The following is an 8,342-nucleotide window of genomic DNA, read 5'->3' on the forward strand; positions in this document are numbered from 1 at the left end:
ACACTGTTGTATTTTTTTTTGCATTTTATGGTCCGGGCGTTGACATCTACGGCCCTAACTATTCAATCTGTTGGAGCAACGCCCTAGGGTGAAGCCTAGGATGCTCGGAAAGCAGAAATGACCATAAGTTTCATACTGGTTGCAATTATTCGTTTTATACGATGGAAAAACTGTTGTATTTATATAGTATTTTATGCTTCTGGCGTTGACTTCTAAGGCACTAACTATTCAATCTGTTGGACCAACGCCCTAGAGTGAAGCCTAGGTTGCTCGGAATGTAGACATGACCATAACATTCACACTGGTTGAAATTATTCGTTTAATACGATGGAAATGCTGTTGCATCTTTATTGTATTTTATGATTCTGGCGTCGACTTCTAAGGCCCTAACTATTCGATCTGGTGGAGCAACGCCCTAGAGTGAGGCCTAGGTTGCCTGGAACGTACAAATGACCATCACTTTCACACGGGTTGCAATTATCCCTGTTATAGGACGGAAAGACTGTTGTATTTTTATTGTATTTTATGCTTCAGGCATTGACTTCTGAGGCAGCTGCTATTCGATGTAGTGGAAGAACGCCATAGAGTGAAGCCTAGGTTGCCCGGATCGCAGAAGTGACCATAAATTTCACACTGGTTGCTATTATTCTTTCTATACGGTGGAATAACTGTTATATTGATATTGTATGTTATGCTTCTGGCGTTGACTTCTTAGGCCCTAACAATTCGATCTGGTGGAACAACGCCCTAGAGTGATGCCTAGGTTGCCTGGAACGTACAAATGACCATCACTTTCACAAGGGTTGCAATTATTCCTGTTATAGGATGGAAAGACGGTTGTATTTTTATTGTATTTTATGCTTCATCCGTTGACTTCTGAGGCCGCAGCTATTCGATGTGGTGGAAGAACGCCATAGAGTGAAGCCTAAGTTGCCCGGAACGAAGAAATGACCATAACTTTCATACTGGTTGCAATTATTCGTTTTATACGATGCAAAAATTGTTGTATTTATATTGTATTTTATGCTTCTGGCGTTGACTTCTAAGGCACTAACTATTCGATCTGGTGGAGCAACGCTCTAGAGTGAAGCCTAGGTTGCCGGAACGTAGAAATGATGATCACTTTCAAACTGGTTGCTATTATTCCTGTTATATGATGGAAAGACTGTTGTATTTATATTGCATTTTATGCTTCGGGCGTTGACTGCTAAGGCCCTGACTATTCAATCTGTTGGATCAACGCCCTAGAGTGAGGCCTAGGTTGCCCGGAACGTAGAAATGACCATCACTTCCATACTGGTAGCAATTATTCGTTTTATACGATGGAAAAACTGGTGTGTTTATATTGTATTTTATGTTTCTGGCGTTGACTTCTAAGGCACTAACTATTCGATCTGGTGGAGCAACGCCCTAGAGTGAAGCCTAGGTTCCCCGGAACGTAGAAATGACCATCACTTTCAAACCGGTTGCAATTATTCCTGTTATAGGATGGAAAGACTGTTGTATTTTTATTGTATTTTATGCTTCAGGCGCTGACTTCTGAGGCCGTAGCTATTCGATGAGGTGGAAGAACGCCACAGAGTGAAGCCTGGGTTGCCCGGAACGTAGAAATGACCATAACTTTCATACTGGTTGCAATTATTCGTTTTATATGATGGAAAAACTGTTGTATTTATATTGTATTTTATGCTTCTGGCGTTGACTTCTAAGTCACTAACTATTCGATCTGGTGCAGCAACGATGTAGAGTGAAGCCTAGGTTGCCCGGAACGTAGAAATGACCATCACCTTGAAACGGGTTGCAATTATTCCTGTTATATGACGGAAAGACTGTTGTATTTTTATTGTATTTTATGCTTCAGGCGTTGACTTCTGAGGCCGTTGCTATTCGATGTAGTGGAAGAACGCCATAGAGTGAAGCCTAGGTTGCCCGGAACGTATAAATGACCATAACTTTCATACTGGTTGCAATTATACGTTTTATATGATGGAAGAACTGTTGTATTTATATTGTATTTTATGCTGCTGGCGTTCACTTCTTAGGCCCTAACTATTCGATCTGGCGGAACAACGCCCTAGAGTGAGGCCTAGGTTGCCGGAACGTAGAAATGATCATCACTTCCATACTGGCAGCAATTATTCGTTTTATACGATGGAAAAACTGTTGTGTTTATATTGTATTTTATGCTTCTGGAGTTAACTTCTAAGGCACTAACTATTCGATCTGGTGGAACAACGCCCTAGGGTGTAGCCTAGGTTGCCCGGAAAGTAGAAATGACCACAACTTTCATACTGGTTGCATTTACTCGTTTTATATGATAGAAAGACTGTTGTATTTATATTGTATTTTATCCTTCTAGTGTTCACTTCTTAGGCCCTAACTATTCGATGTGGTGGAACAACGTCCTGGGGTGAAGCCTAGGTTGCCGGAACGTAGAAATGACGTTAACTTTCATACTGGATGCTATTATTCGTTCTATACGATGGAAAAACCGTTATATTTATATTGTATCTTATGCTTCTGGCGTTGACTTCTTAGGCCCTAACAATTCGATCTGGTGGAACAACGCCCTAGAGTGAAGCCTAGGTTTCCTGGAACGTACAAATGACCATCACTTTCACACGGGTTGCAATTATTCCTGTTATAGGATGGAGAGACTGTTGTATTTTTATTGTATTTTATGCTTCAGGCGTTGACTTCTGAGGCAGCTGCTATTCGATGTAGTGGAAGAACGCCATAGAGTGAAGCCTAGGTTGCCCGGAACGTAGAAATGACCACAAATTTCATACTGGTTGCAATTATTCGTTTTATACGTTGGAAAAACTGCTGTGTTTATATTGTATTTTATGCTTCTGGCGTTGACTTCTAAGGCACTAACTATTCGATCTGGTGGAGCAACGCCCTAGAGTGAAGCCTAGGTTGCCCGGAACGTAGAAATGACCATCACTTTCAAACTGGTTGCAATTATACCTGTTATATGATGGAAAAACTGTTGTAATTATGTTGTATTTTATGCTTCGAGCGTTGACTGCTAAGGCCCGAACTATTCAATCTGTTGGAGCAACGCCCTAGAGTGAGGCCTAGGTTGCCCGGAGCGTAGAAATGACCATCACATTCAAACTGGTTGCAATTATTCCTGTTATATGATGGAAAAACTGTTGTATTTATATTGTATCTTATGCTTCTGACGTTGACTTCTTAGGCCCTAACAATTCGATCTGGTGGAACAACGCCCTAGAGTGAAGCCTAGGTTGCCTGGAACGTACAAATGACCATCACTTTCACACGGGTTGCAATTATCCCTGTTATAGGACGGAAAGACTGTTGTATTTTTATTGCATTTTATGCTTCAGGCATTGACTTCTGAGGCAGCTGCTATTCGATGTAGTGGAAGAACGCCATAGAGTGAAGCCTAGGTTGCCCGGAACGTAGAAATGACCATAAATTTCATACTGGTTGCAATTATTCGTTTTATTCGTTGGAAAAACTGCTGTGTTTATATTGTATTTTATGCTTCTGGCGTTGACTTCTAAGGCACTAACTATTCGATCTCGTGGAGTAACGCCCTAGAGTGAAGCCTAGGTTGCCCGGAACGTAGAAATGACCATCACTTTCAAACTGGTTGCAATTATACCTCTTATATGATGGAAAAACTGTTGTAATTATATTGTATTTTATGCTTCGGGCGTTGGCTGCTAAGGCCCGAACTATTCAATCTGTTGGAGCAACGCCCTAGAGTGAAGCCTAGGTTGCCCGGAACGTAGAAATGACCATCACTTTCAAACTGGTTGCAATTATTCCTGTTATATGATGGAAAAACTGTTGTATTTATATTGTATCTTATGCTTCTGGCGTTGACTTCCTAGGCCCTAACAATTCGATCTGGTGGAACAACGCCCTAGAGTGAAGCCTACGTTGCCTGGAACGTACGAATGACCATCACTTTCACACGGGTTGCAATTATTCCTGTTATAGGATGGAAAGACTTTTGTATTTTTATTGTATTTTATGATTCAGGCGTTGACTTCTGAGGCCGTAGCTATTCGATGTGGTGGAAGAACGCCATAGAGTGAAGCATGGGTTGCCCGGAACGCAGAAATGACCATAACTTTCATACTGGTTGCAATTATTCGTTTTATATGATGGAAGAACTGTTGTACTTATATTGTATTTTATGCTGCTGGCGTTCACTTCTTAGGCCCTAACTATTCGATCTGGTGGAACAACGACCTGGGGTGAAGCCTAGGTTGCCCGGAACGTAGAAATGACCATAACTTTCACAATCGTTGCAATTATTTGTTTTATACGATGGAAAAGCTGTTTTATTTATATCGTATTTTATGCTTCTGGCGTTGACTTCTTAGGCCGTAACTATTCGATCTGGTGGAGCAACGCCCTGGAGTGAAGCCTAGGTTGCGCGGAACGTAGAAATGACCATCACTTTCAAACTGGTTGCAATTAATCCTTTTATACGATGGAAAAACTGTTGCATTTTTATTGCATTTTATGCTTTGGGCGTTGACTGCTAAGGCCCTAACTATTCAATCTGTTGGATCAACGCCCTAGAGTGAAGCCTAGGTTGCTCGGAATGTAGAAATGACCATAACATTCACACTGGTTGAAATTATTCGTTTAATACGATGGAAAAACTGTTGTATTTATATTGCATTTTATGCTTCTGGCGTTCACTTCTAAGGCCCTAACTATTCGATCTGGTGGAATAACGCCCCATGGTGAAGCCTAGGTTGACCGGAACGTAGAAGTGACCATAACTTTCACACCGGTAGCAATTATTCGTTTTACAGTATGGAAAAACTGTTCTATTTATTTTGTATTTTATGAATCGGGCGTTGACATCTAAGGCCCTAACTATTCAATATGTTGGAGCAACGCCCTAGAGTGAAGCCTAGGTTGCGCGGAACGTAGAAATGAACATCACTTTCAAACTGGTTGCAATTAATCCTTTTATATGATGGAAAAACTGTTGCATTTTTATTGCATTTTATGCTTCGGGCGTTTACTTCTAAGGCCCTAACTATTCAATCTGTTGGAGCAACGCCCTAGGGTGAAGCCTAGGTTGCCCGGAAAGTAGAAATGACCACAACTTTCATACTGGTTGCAATTACTCGTTTTATATGATGGAAAAACTGTTGTATTTATATTGTATTTTATGCTTCTGGCGTTCACTTCTTAGGCCCTAACTATTCGATCTGGTGGAACAACGCCCTAGGGTGAAGCCTAGGATGCCCGGAAAGTAGAAATGACCATAACTTTTACACTGGTAGCAATTATTCGTTTTATACAATGGAAAAACTATTCTATTAATTTTGTATTTTATGCTTCGGGCGTTGACTTCTAAGGCCCTAACAGTTTGATATGGTGGAGCAACGCCCTAGGCGTGAAGCCTAGGTTGCCCGGATCGTAGAAGTGACCATAAATTTCACACTGGTTGCTATTATTCTTTCTATACGGTGGAATAACTGTTATATTTATATTGTATGTTATGCTTCTGGCGTTGACTTCTTAGGCCCTAACAATTCGATCTGGTGGAACAACGCCCTAGAGTGATGCCTAGGTTGCCTGGAACGTACAAATGACCATCACTTTCACAAGGGTTGCAATTATTCCTGTTATAGGATGGAAAGACGGTTGTATTTTTATTGTATTTTATGCTTCATCCGTTGACTTCTGAGGCCGCAGCTATTCGATGTGGTGGAAGAACGCCATAGAGTGAAGCCTAGGTTGCCCGGAACGAAGAAATGACCATAACTTTCATACTGGTTGCATTTACTCGTTTTATATGATAGAAAAACTGTTGTATTTATATTGTATTTTATCCTTCTAGTGTTCACTTCTTAGGCCCTAACTATTCGATGTGGTGGAGCAACGCCCTGGGGTGAAGCCTAGGTTGCCGGAACGTAGAAATGACGTTAACTTTCATACTGGATGCTATTATTCGTTCTATACGATGGAAAAACCGTTATATTTATATTGTATCTTATGCTTCTGGCGTTGACTTCTTAGGCCCTAACAATTCGATCTGGTGGAACAACGCCCTAGAGTGAAGCCTAGGTTGCCTGGAACGTACAAATGACCATCACTTTCACACGGGTTGCAATTATTCCTGTTATAGGATGGAAAGACGGTTGCATTTTTATTGCATTTTATGCTTCGGGCGTTTACTTCTAAGGCCCTAACTATTCAATCTGTTGGAGCAACGCCCTAGGGTGAAGCCTAGGTTGCCCGGAACTTAGAAATGACCATAAGTTTCATACTGGTTGCAATTATTCGTTTTATACAATGGAAAAACTGTTGTATTTATATTGTATTTTATGCTTCTGGCGTTGACTTCTAAGGCCCTAGCTATTCGACCTAGTGGAGCAACGCCCTAGAGTGAAGCCTAGGTTGCCCGGAAAGGAGAAATGACCATCACTTTCAAACTGGTTGCAATTAATCCTGTTATACGATGGAAAAACTGTTGTATTTTTATTGCATTTTACGCTTCTGGCGTTTACTTCTTAGGCCCTAACTATTCAATCTGTTGGAGCAACGCCCTAGGGTGAAGCCTAGTTTGCCCGGAAAGTAGAAATGACGTTAACTTTCACACTGGCTGCTATTATTCGTTCTATACGATGGAAAAACTGTTATATTTATATACTATCTTATGCTTCTGCCGTTGATTTCTTAGGCCCTAACAATTCGATCTGGTGGAACAACGCCCTAGTGTGAAGCCTAGGTTGCCTGGAACGTACAAATGACCATCACTGTCACACGGGTTGCAATTATTCCTGTTATAGGACGGAAAGACTGTTGTATTTTTATCGTATTTTATGCTTCAGGCGTTGAATTCTGAGGCCGTTGCTATTCGATGTAGTGGAAGAACGCCATAGAGTGAAGCCTAGGGTGCCCGGAACGCAGAAATGACCATAACTTTCATACTGGTTGCAATTATTCGTTTTATACGATGGAAAAACTGTTGTATTTATATTGTATTTTATGCTTCTGGCGTTGACTTCTAAGGCACTAACTATTCGATCTGGTGGAGCAACGGTCTAGAATGAAGCCTCGGTTGCCCGGAACGTAGAAATGACCATCACTTTCAAACTGGTTGCTATTATTCCTGTTATAGGACGGAAAGACTGTTGTATTTTTATCGTATTTTATGCTTCAGGCGTTGACTTCTGAGGCCGTTGCTATTCGATGTAGTGGAAGAACGCCATAGAGTGAAGCCTAGGGTGCCCGGAACGCAGAAATGACCATAACTTTCATACTGGTTGCAATTATTCGTTTTATACGATGGAAAAACTGTTGTATTTATATTGTATTTTATGCTTCTGGCGTTGACTTCTAAGGCACTAACTATTCGATCTGGTGGAGCAGCGGTCTAGAATGAAGCCTCGGTTGCCCGGAACGTTGAAATGACCATCACTTTCAAACTGGTTGCTATTATTCCTGTTATATGATGGAAAGACTGTTGTATTTATATTGTATTTTATGCTTCGGGCGTTGACTGCTAAGGCCCTAACTATTCAATCTGTTGGATCAACGCCCTAGAGTGAAGCCTAGGTTGCTCGGAATGTAGAAATGACCATAACATTCACACTGGTTGAAATTATTCGTTTAATACGATGGAAAAGCTGATGCATCTTTATTGTATTTTATGATTCTGGTGTTGACTTCTAAGGCCCTAACTATTCGATCTGGTGGAGCAACGCCCTAGAGTGAAGCCTAGGTTGCCCGGGACGTAGAAATGGCGTTAACTTTCATACTGGTTGCAATTATTCGTTTTATACGATGGAAAAACAGTTCTATTTATTTTGTATTTTATGCTTCGGCCGTTGACTTCTAAGGCACTAACTATTCGATCTGTTGGAGCAACGCCCTAGGGTGTAGCCTAGGTTGCCCGGAAAGTAGAAATGACCACAACTTTCATACTGGTTGCAATTACTCGTTTTATATGATGGAAAAACTGTTGTATTTATATTGTATTTTATGCTTCTGGCGTTCACTTCTTAGGCCCTAACTATTCGATCTGGTGGAACAACGCCCTAGGGTGAAGCCTAGGATGCCCGGAAAGTAGAAATGACCATAACTTTTACACTGGTAGCAATTATTCGTTTTATACAATGGAAAAACTATTCTATTAATTTTGTATTTTATGCTTCGGGCGTTGACTTCTAAGGCCCTAACAGTTTGATATGGTGGAGCAACGCCCTAGGCGTGAAGCCTAGGTTGCCCGGATCGTAGAAGTGACCATAAATTTCACACTGGTTGCTATTATTCTTTCTATACGGTGGAATAACTGTTATATTTATATTGTATGTTATGCTTCTGGCGTTGAC

Source organism: Calliopsis andreniformis, chromosome 11, assembly GCF_051401765.1.
Source record: "Calliopsis andreniformis isolate RMS-2024a chromosome 11, iyCalAndr_principal, whole genome shotgun sequence".
In the NCBI taxonomy this organism is placed as follows: domain Eukaryota; kingdom Metazoa; phylum Arthropoda; class Insecta; order Hymenoptera; family Andrenidae; genus Calliopsis; species Calliopsis andreniformis.